This window comes from Clytia hemisphaerica, unplaced genomic scaffold (assembly GCF_902728285.1).
Source record: "Clytia hemisphaerica strain Z4C2 unplaced genomic scaffold, Clytia hemisphaerica genome assembly, whole genome shotgun sequence".
Taxonomy (NCBI): domain Eukaryota; kingdom Metazoa; phylum Cnidaria; class Hydrozoa; order Leptothecata; family Clytiidae; genus Clytia; species Clytia hemisphaerica.
The window spans coordinates 300,651-316,073 of NW_027104166.1; positions in this window are offsets into that span (position 1 = coordinate 300,651).

A 15,423-nucleotide genomic window follows, 5' to 3' on the forward strand; every position below is an offset into this window, starting at 1 on the left:
TTCAATGTCCGAAAGACTTTGCACCTCAGAATTAGGGGATAAGACGGATAAGCAGTGATAACGAGTGACAAGCAGGGGATAGAGGGGATAAATTTTCAAAGTGTCCGCGAAAAGTATGTTTAATGTCCGAAAGACCTTTGCACCTCAGAATGAGGGGATAAGACGGATAGCAGTGATAACGAGTGACAAGCAGGGATAAGATTTTCAAAGTGTCCGCGAAAAGTATGTTCAATGTCCGAAAGACTTTGCACCTCAGAATTAGGGGATAAGACGGATAAGCAGTGATAACGAGTGACAAGCAGGGGATAAGAGGGATAAGATTTTCAAAGTGGTCCGCGAAAGTATGTCAATGTCCGAAAGACTTTGCACCACCTCAGAATTAGGGGATAAGACGGATAAGCAGTGATAACGAGTGACAAGCAGGGGATAAGAGGGGATAGATTTTCAAAGTGTCCGCGAAAAGTATGTTGCAATGTCCGAAAGACTTTGCACCTCAGAATTAGGGGATAGACGGATAAGCAGTGATAACGAGTGACAAGCAGGGGATAAGAGGGGATAAGATTTTCAAAGTGTCCGCGAAAAGTATGTTCAATGTCCGAAAGACTTTGCACCTCAGAATTAGGGATTAAGACGGATAAGCAGTGATAACGAGTGACAAGCAGGGGATAAGAGGGGATAAGATTTTCAAAGTGTCCGCGAAAAGTATGTGTAATGTCCGAAAGACTTTGAACCTCAGAATTAGGGGATAAGACGGATAAGCAGTGATAACGAGTGACAAGCAGGGGATAAGATTTTCAAAGTGTCCGCGAAAAGTATGTTCAATGTCCGAAAGACTTTGCACCTCAGAATTAGGGGATAAGACGGATAAGCAGTGATAACGAGTGACAAGCAGGGATAAGAGGGGATAAGATTTTCAAAGTGTCCGCGAAAAGTATGTTCAATGTCCGAAAGACTTTGCACCTCAGAATTAGGGGATAAGACGGATAAGCAGTGATAACGTAACGTATGTTCAATGTCCGAAAGACTTTGCACCTCAGAATTAGGGGATAAGACGGATAAGCAGTGATAACGAGTGACAAGCAGGGATAAGAGGAGGATAAGATTTTCAAAGTGTCTGCGAAAGTATGTTCAATGTCCGAAAGACTTTGCCACCTCAGAATTAGGGGATAAGACGGATAAGCAGTGATAACGAGTGACAAGCAGGGATAAGAGGAGATAAGATTTCAAAGTGTCCGCGAAAAGTATGTTCAATGTCCGAAAGACTTTGCACCTCAGAATTAGGGGATAAGACGGATAAGCAGTGATAACGAGTGACAAGCAGGGGATAAGAGGGGATAAGATTTTCAAAGTGTCCGCGAAAAGTATGTTCAATGTCCGAAAGACTTTGCACCTCAGAATTAGGGGATAAGACGGATAAGCAGTGATAACGAGTGACAAGCAGGGGATAAGATTTTCAAAGTGTCCGCGAAAAGTATGTTCAATGTCCGAAAGACTTTGCACCTCAGAATTAGGGGATAAGACGGATAAGCAGTGATAACGAGTGACAAGCAGGGGATAAGAGGGGATAAGATTTCAAAGTGTCCGCGAAAAGTATGTTCAATGTCCGAAAGACTTTGCACCTCAGAATTAGGGTAGAACGGATAAGCAGTGATAACGAGTGACAACAGGGGATAGAGGGGATAAGATTTTCAAAGTGTCCGCGAAAAGTATGTTCAATGTCCGAAAGACTTTGCACCTCAGAATTAGGGGATAAGACGGATAAGCAGTGATAACGAGTGACAAGCAGGGGAATAGAGGGGATAAGATTTTCAAAGTGTCCGCGAAAGTATGTTAATGTCCGAAAGACTTTGCACCTCAGAATTAGCGGATAAGACGGATAAGCAGTGATAACGAGTGACAAGCAGGGGATAAGATTTTCAAAGTGTCCACGAAAAGTATGTTCAATGTCCGAAAGACTTTGCACCTCAGAATTCAGGGATAAGACGGATAAGCAGTGATAACGAGTGACAAGCAGGGGATAAGAGGGGATAAGATTTTCAAAGTGTCCGCGAAAAGTATGTTCAATGTCCGAAAGACTTTGCACCTCAGAATTAGGGGATAAGACGGATAAGCAGTGATAACGAGTGACAAGCAGGGGATAAGATTTTCAAAGTGTCCGCGAAAAGTATGTTCAATGTCCGAAAGACTTTGCACCTCAGAATTAGGGGATAAGACGGATAAGCAGTGATAACGAGTGACAAGCAGGGGATAAGAGGAGATAAGATTTTCAAAGTGTCCGCGAAAAGTATGTTCAATGTCCGAAAGACTTTGCACCTCAAATTAGGGGATAAGACGGATAAGCAGTGATAACGAGTGACAAGGCAGGGGATAAGATTTTCAAAGTGTCCGCGAAAAGTATGTTCAATGTCCGAAAGACTTTGCACCTCAGAATTAGGGGATAGAAGACGGATAAGCAGTGATAACGAGTGACAAGCAGGGGATAAAGGGGATAAGATTTTCAAAGTGTCCGCGAAAAGTATGTTCAATGTCCGAAAGACTTTGCACCTCAGAATTAGGGGATAAGACGGATAAGCAGTGATAACGAGTACAAGCAGGGGATAAGAGGGGATAAGATTTTCAAAAAGTGTCCGCGAAAAGTGTGTTTAATGTCCGAAAGACTTTGCACCTCAGAATTAGGGATAAGACGGATAAGCAGTGATAACGAGTGACAAGCAGGGGATAAAGATTTTCAAAGTGTCCGCGAAAAGTATGTTCAATGTCCGAAAGACTTTGCACCTCAGAATTAGGGATTAAGACGGATAAGCAGTGATAACGAGTGACAAGCAGGGGATAAGAGGGGATAAGATTTTCAAAGTGTCCGCGAAAAGTATGTTCAATGTCCGAAAGACTTTGCACCTCAGAATTAGGGGATAAGACGGATAAGCAGGATAACGAGTGACAAGCAGGGGATAAGAGGGGATAAGATTTTCAAAGTGTCCGCGAAAGTATGTTCAATGTCCGAAAGACTTTGCACCTCAAATTAGGGATAAGACGGATAGCAGTGATAACGAGTGACAAGCAGGGGGATAAGAGGGGATAAGATTTTCAAAGTGTCCGCGAAAAGTATGTTTTAATGTCCGAAAGACTTGCACCTCAGAATTAGCGGATAGAAACGGATAAGCAGTGATAACGAGTGAAGCAGGGATAAGATTTTCAAAGTGTCCACGAAAAGTATGTTCAATGTCCGAAGAACTTTGCACCTCAGAATTAGGGGATAAGACGGATAAGCAGTGATAACGAGTGACAAGCAGGGGATAAATTTTCAAAGTGTCCGCGAAAAGTATGTTCAATGTCCGAAAGACTTTGCACCTCAGAATTAGGGGATAAGACGGATAAGCAGTGATAACGAGTGACAAGCAGGGGATAAGAGGGGATAAGATTTTCAAAGTGTCCGCGAAAAGTATGTTCAATGTCCGAAAGACTTTGCACCTCAGAATTAGGGGATAAGACGGATAGCAGAGTGATAACGATGACAAGCAGGGGATAAGATTTTCAAAGTGTCCGCGAAAAGTATGTTCCAATGTCCGAAAGACTTTGCACCTCAAATTAGGGGATAAGACGGATAAGCAGTGATAACGAGTGACAAGCAGGGGATAAGAGGGATAAGATTTTCAAAGTGTCCGCGAAAAGTATGTTCAATGTCCGAAAGACTTTGCACCTCAGATTAGGGGATAAGACGGATAAGCAGTGATAACGAGTGACAAGCAGGGGATAAGAGGGGATAAGATTTTCAAAGTGTCCGCGAAAAGTATGTTCAATGTCCGAAAGACTTTGCACCTCAGAATTAGGGGATAAGACGGATAAGCAGTGATAACGAGTGACAAGCAGGGGATAAGAGGGGATAAGATTTTTCAAAGTGTCCGCGCGAAAGTTATGTTTAATGTCCGAAAGACTTTGCACCTCAGAATTAGCGGATAAGACGGATAAGCAGTGATAACGAGTGACAAGCAGGGGATAAGATTTTCAAAGTGTCCACGAAAAGTATGTTCAATGTCTGAAAGACTTTGCACCTCAGAATTAGGGGATAAGACGGATAAGCAGTGATAACGAGTGACAAGCAGGGGATAAGAGGGGATAAGATTTTCAAGTGTCCGCGAAAAGGATGTTCAATGTCCGAAAGACTTTGGCACCTCAGAATTAGGGGATAAGACGGATAAGCAGTGATAAACGAGTGGACAAGCAGGGGATAAGAGGGGATAAAGATTTTCAAAGTGTCCGCGAAAAGTATGTTCAATGTCCGAAAGACTTTGCACCTCAGAATTAGGGGATAAGACGGATAAGCAGTGATAACGAGTGACAAGCAGGGATAAGAGGAGGATAAGATTTTCAAAGTGTCCTGCGAAAAGTATGTTCAATGTCCGAAAGACTTTGCACCTCAGAATTAGGGGATAAGACGGATAAGCAGTGATAACGAGTGACAAGCAGGGGATAAGAGGGGATAAGATTTTCAAAGTGTCCGCGAAAAGTATGTTCAATGTCCGAAAGACTTTGCACCTCAGAATTAGGGGGGATAAGACGGATAAGCAGTGATAACGAGTGACAAGCAGGGATAAGAGGGGATAAGATTTTCAAAGTGTCCGCGAAAAGTATTTCAATGTCCGAAAGACTTTGCACCTCAGAATTAGGGGATAAGACGGATAAGCAGTGATAACGAGTGGACAAGCAGGGGATAAGAGGGGATAAGATTTTCAAAGTGTCCGCGAAAAGTAATGTTTAATGTCCGAAAGACTTTGCACCTCAGAATTTAGGGGATAGACGGATAAGCAGTGATAACGAGTGACAAGCAGGGGATAAGAGGGGATAAGATTTTCAAGTGTCCGCGAAAAGTATGTTCAATGTCCGAAAGACTTTGCACCTCAGAAATTAGGGGATAAGACGGATAAGCAGTGATAACGAGTGACAAGCAGGGGATAAGAGGGGATAAGATTTTCAAAGTGTCCGCGAAAAGTATGTTCAATGTCCGAAAGACTTTGCACCTCAGAATTAGGGGATAAGACGGATAAGCAGTGATAACGAGTGACAAGCAGGGGATAAGAGGGGATAAGATTTTCAAAGTGTCCGCAAAGTATGTTTAATGTCCGAAAGACTTTGCACCTCAGAATTAGGGATAAGACGGATAAGCAGTGATAACGAGTGACAAGCAGGGGATAAGATTTTCAAAGTGTCCCGCGAAAGTATGTTCAATGTCCGAAAGACTTTGCACTCAGAATTAGGGGATAAGACGGATAAGCAGTGATAACGAGTGACAAGCAGGGGATGAGAGGGGAAAAGTTTCAAAGTGTCCGCGAAAAGTATTTCAATGTCCGAAAGACTTTGCACCTCAGAATTAAGGGATAGAAACGGATAAGCAGTGATAACGAGTGACAAGCAGGGGATAAGAGGGGATAAGATTTCAAAGTGTCCGCGAAAAGTATGTTCAATGTCCGAAAGACTTTGCACCTCAGAATTAGGGGATAAGACGGATAAGCAGTGATAAACGAGTGACAAGCAGGGATAAGAGGGGATAAGATTTTCAAAGTGCCGCGAAAAGTATGTTCAATGTCCGAAAGACTTTGCACCTCAGAATTAGGGGATAAGACGGATAAGCAGTGATAACGAGTGACAAGCAGGGATAAGAGGGATAAGATTTTCAAAGTGTCCGCGAAAAGTATGTGTAATGTCCGAAAGACTTTGAACCTCAGAATTAGGGGAAAGAAGACGGATAAGCAGTGAAAAGAGTGACAAGCAGGGGAAAGATTTTCAAAGTGTCCCGCGAAAAGTATGTTCAATGTCCGAAAGACTTTGCACCTCAGAATTAGGGGATAAGACGGATAAGCAGTGATAACGAGTGACAAGCAGGGGATAAGAGGGGATAAGATTTTCAAAGTGTCCGCGAAAAGTATGTTCAATGTCCGAAAGACTTTGCACCTCAGAATTAGGGGATAAGACGGATAAGCAGTGATAACGTAACGTATGTTCAATGTCCGAAAGACTTTGCACCTCAGAATTAGGGGATAAGACGGATAAGCAGTGATAACGAGTGACAAGCAGGGGATAAGAGGAGATAAGATTTTCAAAGTGTCTGCGAAAAGTATGTTCAATGTCCGAAAGACTTTGCACCTCAGAATTAGGGGATAAGACGGATAAGCAGTGATAACGAGTGACAAGCAGGGGATAAGAGGGGATAAGATTTTCAAAGTGTCCGCGAAAAGTATGTTAATGTCCGAAAGACTTTGCACCTCAGAATTAGGGGATAAGACGGATAAGCAGTGATAACGAGTGACAAGCAGGGGATAAGAGGGGATAAGATTTTCAAAGTGTCCGCGAAAAGTATGTTCAATGTCCGAAAGACTTTGCACCTCAGAATTAGGGGATAAGACGGATAAGCAGTGATAACGAGTGACAAGCAGGGGATAAGATTTTCAAAGTGTCCGCGAAAAGTATGTTCAATGTCCGAAAAGACTTTGCACCTCAGATTAGGGGATAAGACGGATAAGCAGTGATAACGAGTGACAAGCAGGGGATAAGAGGGGATAATTTCAAAGTGTCGCGAAAAGTATGTTCAATGTCCGAAAGACTTTGCACCTCAGAATTAGGGGATAAGACGGATAAGCAGTGATAACGAGTGACAAGCAGGGGATAAGAGGGATAAGATTTTCAAAGTGTCCGCGAAAAGTATGTTCAATGTCCGAAAGACTTTGCACCTCAGAATTAGGGGATAAGACGGATAAGCAGTGATAACGAGTGACAAGCAGGGGATAGAAGAGGGATAAGATTTTCAAAGTGTCCGCGAAAAGTATGTTCAATGTCCGAAAGACTTTGCACCTCAGAATTAAGGGATAAGACGGATAAGCAGTGATAACGAGTGACAAGCAGGGGATAAGAGGGGATAAGATTTTCAAAGTGTCCGCGAAAAGTATGTTTAATGTCCGAAAGACTTTGCACCTCAGAATTAGCGGATAAGACGGATAAGCAGTGATAACGAGTGACAGCAGGGATAAGATTTTCAAAGTGTCCACGAAAAGTATGTTCATGTCCGAAAGACTTTGCACCTCAGAATTAGGGGTAAGACGGATAGCAGTGATAACGAGTGACAAGCAGGGGATAGAGGGGAATAAGATTTTCAAAGTGTCCGCGAAAAGTATGTTCAATGTCCGAAAGACTTTGCACCTCAGAATTAAGGGATAAGACGGATAAGCAGTGATAACGAGTGACAAGCAGGGGATAAGAGGGGATAAGATTTTCAAAGTGTCCGCGAAAAGTATGTTCAATGTCCGAAAGACTTTGCACCTCAGAATTAGGGGATAAGACGGATAAGCAGTGATAACGAGTGACAAGCAGGGGATAAGAGGAGATAAATTTCAAAGTGTCTGCGAAAAGTATGTTCAATGTCCGAAAGACTTTGCACCTCAGAATTAGGGGATAAGACGGATAAGCAGTGATACGAGTGACAAGCAGGGGTAAGAGGGGATAGATTTTCAAAGTGTCCGCGAAAGTATGTTCAATGTCCGAAAGACTTTGCACCTCAGAATTAGGGGATAAGACGGATAAGCAGTGATAACGAGTGACAAGCAGGGGATAAGAGGGGATAAGATTTCAAAGTGTCCGCGAAAAGTATGTTCAATGTCCGAAAGACTTTGCACCTCAGAATTAGGGGATAAGACGGATAAGCAGTGATAACGAGTGACAAGCAGGGGATAAGAGGGGATAAGATTTTCAAAGTGTCCGCGAAAAGTATGTTAATGTCCGAAAGACTTTGCACCTCAGAATTAGGGGATAAGACGGATAAGCAGTGATAACGAGTGACAAGCAGGGGATAAGATTTTCAAAGTGTCCGCGAAAAGTATGTTCAATGTCCGAAAGACTTTGCACCTCAGAATTAGGGGATAAGACGGATAAGCAGTGATAACGAGTGACAAGCAGGGGATAAGAGGGATAAGATTTTCAAAGTGTCCGCGAAAGTATGTTCATGTCCGAAAGACTTTGCACCTCAGAATTAGGGGATAAGACGGATAAGCAGTGATAACGAGTGACAAGCAGGGATAAGAGGGGATAAGATTTTTCAAAGTGTCCGCAAAAGATGTTGTCAATGTCCGAAAGACTTTGCACCTCAGAATTAGGGGGATAAGACGGATAAGCAGTGTAACGAGTGACAAGCAGGGGATAAGAGGGGATAAGATTTTCAAAGTGTCCGCGAAAAGTATGTTTAATGTCCGAAAGACTTTGCACCTCAGAATTAGCGGATAAGACGGATAAGCAGTGATAACGAGTGACAAGCAGGGGATAAGATTTTCAAAGTGTCCACGAAAAGTATGTTCAATGTCCGAAAGACTTTGCACCTCAGAATAGGGGATAGACGGATAGCAGTGATAACGAGTGACAAGCAGGGGATAAGAGGGGATAAGATTTTCAAAGTGTCCGCGAAAGTATGTTCATGTCCGAAAGACTTTGCACCTCAGAATTAGGGATAAGATGATAAGCAGTGATAACGAGTGACAAGCAGGGGATAAGAGGGGATAAGATTTTCAAAGTGTCCGCGAAAAGTATGTTCAATGTCCGAAAGACTTTGCACCTCAGAATTAGGGATAAAGACCGGATAAGCAGTGATAACGAGTGACAAGCAGGGGATAAGAGGGGATAAGATTTTCAAAGTGTTCCGCGAAAAGTATGTTCAATGTCCGAAAGACTTTGCACCTCAGAATTAGGGATAAAACGGATAAAGCAAGTGATAACGAGTGACAAGCAGGGGATAAGATTTTCAAAGTGTCCGCGAAAAGTATGTTCAATGTCCGAAAGACTTTGCACCTCAGAATTAGGGGATAAGACGGATAAGCAGTGATAACGAGTGACAAGCAGGGGATAAGAGGGGATAAGATTTTCAAAGTGTCCGCGAAAAGTATGTTCAATGTCCGAAAGACTTTGCACCTCAGAATTAGGGGATAAGACGGATAAGCAGTGATAACGAGTGACAAGCAGGGGATAAGAGGAGATAAGATTTTCAAAGTGTCTGCGAAAAGTATGTTCAATGTCCGAAAGACTTTGCACCTCAGAATTAGGGGATAAGACGGATAAGCAGTGATAACGAGTGACAAGCAGGGGATAAGATTTTCAAAGTGTCCGCGAAAAGTATGTTCAATGTCCGAAAGACTTTGCACCTCAGAATTAGGGGATAAGACGGATAAGCAGTGATAACGAGTGACAAGCTGGGGATAAGAGGGGAAAAGATTTTCAAGTGTCCGCGAAAAGTATGTTCAATGTCCGAAAGACTTTGCACCTCAGAATTAGGGGATAAGACGGATAAGCAGTGATAACGAGTGACAAGCAGGGGATAAGAGGGGATAAGATTTTCAAAGTGTCCGCGAAAAGTATGTTCAATGTCCGAAAGACTTCCCTTACGAATTGTTTTGCAATTCAAATACATTCCAAGGACAATCCATTTGCAATTCAAAATCTGAATGTATTTGAAACATTTTGGAAATAAAAGAAGAACAATCCAAATGTGATTCACAATCTGAAATGCTTTTGAATTGTATTTTTGATTTTCAAAAGAGTTTTCGAATGTATTTCAAAAACAATCCAGAATGGATGGTATTTGAAATGTCCAGGAAAACAAAAATAGCAACATTCGATAATTCAAATGTAATCCAGTACTGAGCATGCCCAGGCTTGTCAGAAAATCGAACTCCAAAATCAAAACAAACCACTTCAAGATTTTTCAGAGTCAAGGAAGGTTTACTTGAAAGACGGAAAGCTTTACAAATTATATTTTTAATGTTGAATACTCTAGAATGTATTATGAGTGGTGTTGATTGTGGCTTTTTTGAAAAATGGTGTTACATTATATATTTTCATATAGTTCCCGCTCCTGGCAATAATGTATGTAAGTTGTTGATTTTTTGACCTTTGTACCTATTGTAATTGACAGATTTTCATTCTAAATTTGCATCAATATATTTGGTTTAAAGGACAAGATAGCACAAGAGGGGTCCGAGTTTTTAGCCATTTATTTTGCGATTCTATAAACAAGATCAGAGAAGCTGCTTTGTATACTTTTTAATAAACTTACGTTTTTGTAGGAGTCCATGTTCGGAAGTCTTGATTGAATTTCCATAAAACAACCTCATTCTTTTTCTTGAATGCTTGAATGTTGAATTAAAGGAGGGTAACAGGTTTGTTAAATTTCATATGATAGAAATATCTCTTCTTGATAATGAAATTTATTTTCGTAATAAACTTTGCAAATTTCTGAATCTCGCAATTTCTGGTGTTTTGTTTTCAATTCTGCCATTTGTCCAATTTTTAATTGCGTTACCCCCAATGCATGTGATTAGTTGCATTTGAAAGGTGAAATGTGCAATGGAATGACTTCTATGTGTTCAAATACAATTCAAATTAGATATTTCAAAAAACATTTCACAGATTGCTTTTGAAATGTGTTTTCGGAATGCTTTTGAATTGCTAACTATTTTCTTGTAAATTCACAATTCAAATACAATTCAAATTATACAATTCAAAAGCAGTTCATGGATTGCTTTTGAAATGTCATTATGAAGTGCATTTGAAGTGCTAACTACATTCTTAGAAATTCATAATTCAAATACAATCCAAATTATACAATCCAAAAGCAGTTCATGAACTGCTTTTGAATTAACTGCGAAATGTATATGAATTATTATTTGAATTGTAACTGAACCTACTTTGAAATACATTTGAATTGTACAATTCAAATACAATTCACATTCGTAGGGGTTTGCACCTCAGAATTAGGGGATAAGACGGATAAGCAGTGATAACGAGTGACAAGCAGGGGATAAGAGGGGATAAGATTTTCAAAGTGTCCGCGAAAAGTATGTTTAATGTCCGAAAGACTTTGCACCTCAGAATTAGGGGATAAGACGTATAAGCAGTGATAACGAGTGACAAGCAGGGGATAAGATTTTCAAAGTGTCCGCGAAAAGTATGTTCAATGTCCGAAAGACTTTGCACCTCAGAATTAGGGGATAAGACGGATAAGCAGTGATAAGCGTTGACAAGCAGGGGATAAGAGGGGATAAGATTTTCAAAAGTGTCGCGAAAAGTTATGTTCAATGTCCGAAAGGACTTTGCACCTCAGAATTAGGGGATAAGACGGATAAGCAGTGATAACGTAACGTATGTTCAATGTCCGAAAGACTTTGCACCTCAGAATTAGGGGATAAGACGGATAAGCAGGGATAACGAGTGACAAGCAGGGGATAATAAGGGGAAGATTTTCAAAGTGTCCGCGAAAAGTATGTTCAATGTCCGAAAGACTTTGCACCTCAGAATTAGGGGATAAGACGGACAAGCAGTGATAACGAGTGACAAGCAGGGGATAAGAGGGGATAAGATTTTCAAAGTGTCCGCGAAAAGTATGTTCAATGTCCGAAAGACTTTGCACCTCAGAATTAGGGGATAAGGGGATAAGACGGATAAGCAGTGATAACGAGTGACAAGCAGGGGATAAGAGGGGATAAGATTTTCAAAGGGTCCGCGAAAAGTATGTTTAATGTCCGAAAGACTTTGCACCTCAGAATTAGGGGATAAGACGGATAAGCAGTGATAACGAGTGACAAGCAGGGGATAAGATTTTCAAAGTGTCCGCGAAAAGTATGTTCAATGTCCGAAAGACTTTGCACCTCAGAATTAGGGGATAAGACGGATAAGCAGTGATAACGAGTGACAAGCAGGGGATAAGAGGGGATAAGATTTTCAAAGTGTCCGCGAAAAGTATGTTCAATGTCCGAAAGACTTTGCACCTCAGAATTAGGGGATAAGACGGATAAGCAGTGATAACGAGTGACAAGCAGGGGATAAGAGGGGATAAGATTTTCAAAGTGTCCGCGAAAAGTATGTTCAATGTCCGAAAGACTTTGCACCTCAGAATTAGGGGATAAGACGGATAAGCAGTGATAACGAGTGACAAGCAGGGGATAAGAGGGGATAAGATTTTCAAAGTGTCCGCGAAAAGTATGTTTAATGTCCGAAAGACTTTGCACCTCAGAATTAGGGGATAAGACGGATAAGCAGTGATAACGAGTGACAAGCAGGGGATAAGATTTTCAAAGTGTCCGCGAAAAGTATGTTCAATGTCCGAAAGACTTTGCACCTCAGAATTAGGGGATAAGACGGATAAGCAGTGATAACGAGTGACAAGCAGGGGATAAGAGGGGATAAGATTTTCAAAGTGTCCGCGAAAAGTATGTTCAATGTCCGAAAGACTTTACACCTCAGAATTAGGGGATAAGACGGATAAGCAGTGATAACGAGTGACAAGCAGGGGATAAGAGGGGATAAGATTCTCAAAGTGTCCGTGAAAAGTATGTTCAATGTCCGAAAGACTTTGCACCTCAGAATTAGGGGATAAGACGGATAAGCAGTGATAACGAGTGACAAGCTGGGGATAAGAGAGGATAAGGTTTTCAAAGTGTCCGCGAAAAGTATGCTCAATGTCCGATAAACTTTACACCTCAGAATTAAGGGATAAGACGGATAAGCAGTGATAACGAGTGACAAGCAGGGGATAAGAGGGGATAAGATTCTCAAAGTGTCTGCTAAAAGGATATTCAATGTTCAAATATACCTAATTCAAATATTTTTTGTTTGAAAGTACAAGTTTTCTTAAAGATATAGGGATTAGAGAGAATAAGGTTTTTAGAATTTTACCAAATGTAATTTAGTGAAGCAAAAGGATGCAGAAAATCTTCTAACTTCACATATACCTAATTTAATTTTTTTTAAATACAATTTTTCAAATACTTTCTTAAATTTTATTTCAAAGTTACTCAATAAATTTTCTTGCTTTTGCCCGCATCATCAATGTAGAAATTTTTCTTGAAGGGTGAAATTTATACTCTGGGTCTTTTAAGATGTTAGACCATTTTCCTTGTCCGTACTTCTTTATACCCTTTAACAGAAAGTTGTCCTCTTCAGTAGTAAAAGCATTCTTCTTGTTTCTTGGCTTTTTTTCGGAGGCCACTTGTTTCATTTCTTCCTTTTCGATTACATGAAGAACGATTTTATCTTCTTTTACATCTTTCTCCTTGGCCGATGTAACTTTTATCAACTTGTCCATACAGTCGTTCGCTTTTCTTGCAACATCTTGTGACTTTCGTTTTTGATAGTGCACCTTGGCAACGTTGGATGTGTGTTTCTGGTCGAGGCTGACAATACGTTGTTCTTCTAGCGTCAGGTTCTCAGCGCTAGCGGTTTCGATGATCTGCCTATAACGGGTTGGTGTTATATACTTTCCAATCGCTTGATACACCATTCTTCCAAATATATCTCCCAGGTTTTTAAGCTGGTTTCCGTTTTTACAGACCAGTAAAAAATCACATTTTGAATTCAATCGTGGTCTAACATGATCTACGTAATTTTTCAATTTCGAAAGTACGTCATCAGTAAAAACAAGTGAATCAAAACCGTATTGTTCTTCAGTTTTAAAGTGTGTTTGATCAAACATTCCTGTTTTCATAGCAGTAAGAACCATCTTCACAGTAAGAAATTGAAATGTCATTGGCCTGCTACCTTTAACATTCAAAAACAACAAAGAAACTACGAAAGATGACGCGAAAGAAAGATCGTGGGCAATGTGAGCATTGATCTTTGATAAATTTACAACTTGGTTATACCTGTCCTCGTGAAAAGGTATCACTCTTTGTGAATCTGCAAGTGACGCCCAGCAATTGATACTCTCCAAATGCTCGATTGAAAGTAAAGTGTTCCACTCGACCCGCATCTTCTTTCTTAGACATTGTTTGGCACGAGAGAGAAAAACTTCGCTGGTCAGAAATATCGCTATTTTGTCCGCGCGTATACCCCTGCATCTCAAAAAGTCTAGGCAATGACTCAATGACTGTAGGTAAGATATCATCCCGGGTTTGCCAAGTTTGCATTCATTCTCCAAATATCTCAGAAATCTCTCTATATATTCCGTAGATCCAACACAATATTCCATTAAAGTCAAAGTCAATTCAAAATTTTCTTCCAAATTTTCCAAACAAAATTTACAGAACTTCATTATTTTTCGGCAAATTTGAAGCGCTTGATTTGCATCTTTGCCACCCCCTCCAGCACTGCATATCCAAAATATAAAGTCTTTAGCCAGTTGACATTTGTCCGAGAAAGATGAGATGTTCCAAGTTTTATTTCTGATTACTGCTCTTTTTGAAGAATAGATTTTATCTGTGAAAACTTCATCAACATTAGGTTTACTTTCAAAATAAAAGTACCATCCGTGTTTCGTCACAACATGTTTTCTGCAACCTCTTTGACTGTGGTAGCTATCGCTGTCACAATTGGAAACAGGACAGACAAACAAGCCAGCTGCATTTGGAGTCAGCTTGAGCCGTTTAGCCTTGGGACTTGCTCCTTCAACGCCTTCCCAATCTTTCTTGCTGAAAGTTCTCTTCATCGCGTACACACGTCATTTCTCCATATTTTCCAAATAAGCATTTAAAAAGTGAACTTGCCTTTTTGAGAGATCGCATCGATCCTCTCTTAAATGAACTAATTATCTAGATAATTTGACGTAATTTCAGAAAAAAGGAATTATCTCACTATTTTAATGAAGTTCCTTTTATCCTTTTAATTTCATTCTGTGAAATACCGTATTCTTTGATTAAAATGTTTTTTAAATTTAAATATACAATTAGTTCTTTTAAAAAATAGTTGAAATGACTATTAAAATGAGATCACACAGAGAGTTCCCAATTGGTTTGGTTCTCTTTACTCTCATTGAATCGTTGTAGAATAGGAACTATATATGCATATAGCACCAGCAATCTTACAAATTGAAATAGAAACGATGAACTATGAGTTCCCTTGGGAATTGACTTTCGGAATATGGAGATCTTAAACTTTAAACATTTTTTCTTAATGTAATAAAAACGTGTTTTGAACCAATAGTTCATTTTTTTCAATTCCCTTTTGGGATTGTAAAAAAATGATCTGTTAATAAACTGTAAAACGGACCAATCAGAGCCTTACAACACTGCTTCATGGCAAGGAACAAATAATCTTTTATGTAGATAATGACACTGCGCAGCATACTGCGCACTTCTAAAAATATTTTAGAGACGCAAAAGTTCCCCTCGAATGATAGCCGTTCTGGTCAGCAAAATAGATACCGAATTGTGATAAATGAGTTGATGATAATAGAGAAGAGGCTCGGAAATCCCGAGTTATTTTTCTCGAGTTAAAAAAACCAAGTTACGAAAAAACCGAGTTATGACGTCATTTTTCAGAAATTTTGACGTCATTTTGTACCTTCTATATGAAGTTCATTCTCAATTTTGTAGCTCGTTTTTTTCCATGACTTTAAAATTTCGAACTATTTCTGATGGTATCTTAACTTCTCATTTAAATTTTCGAATCTTTTCTCGTTTA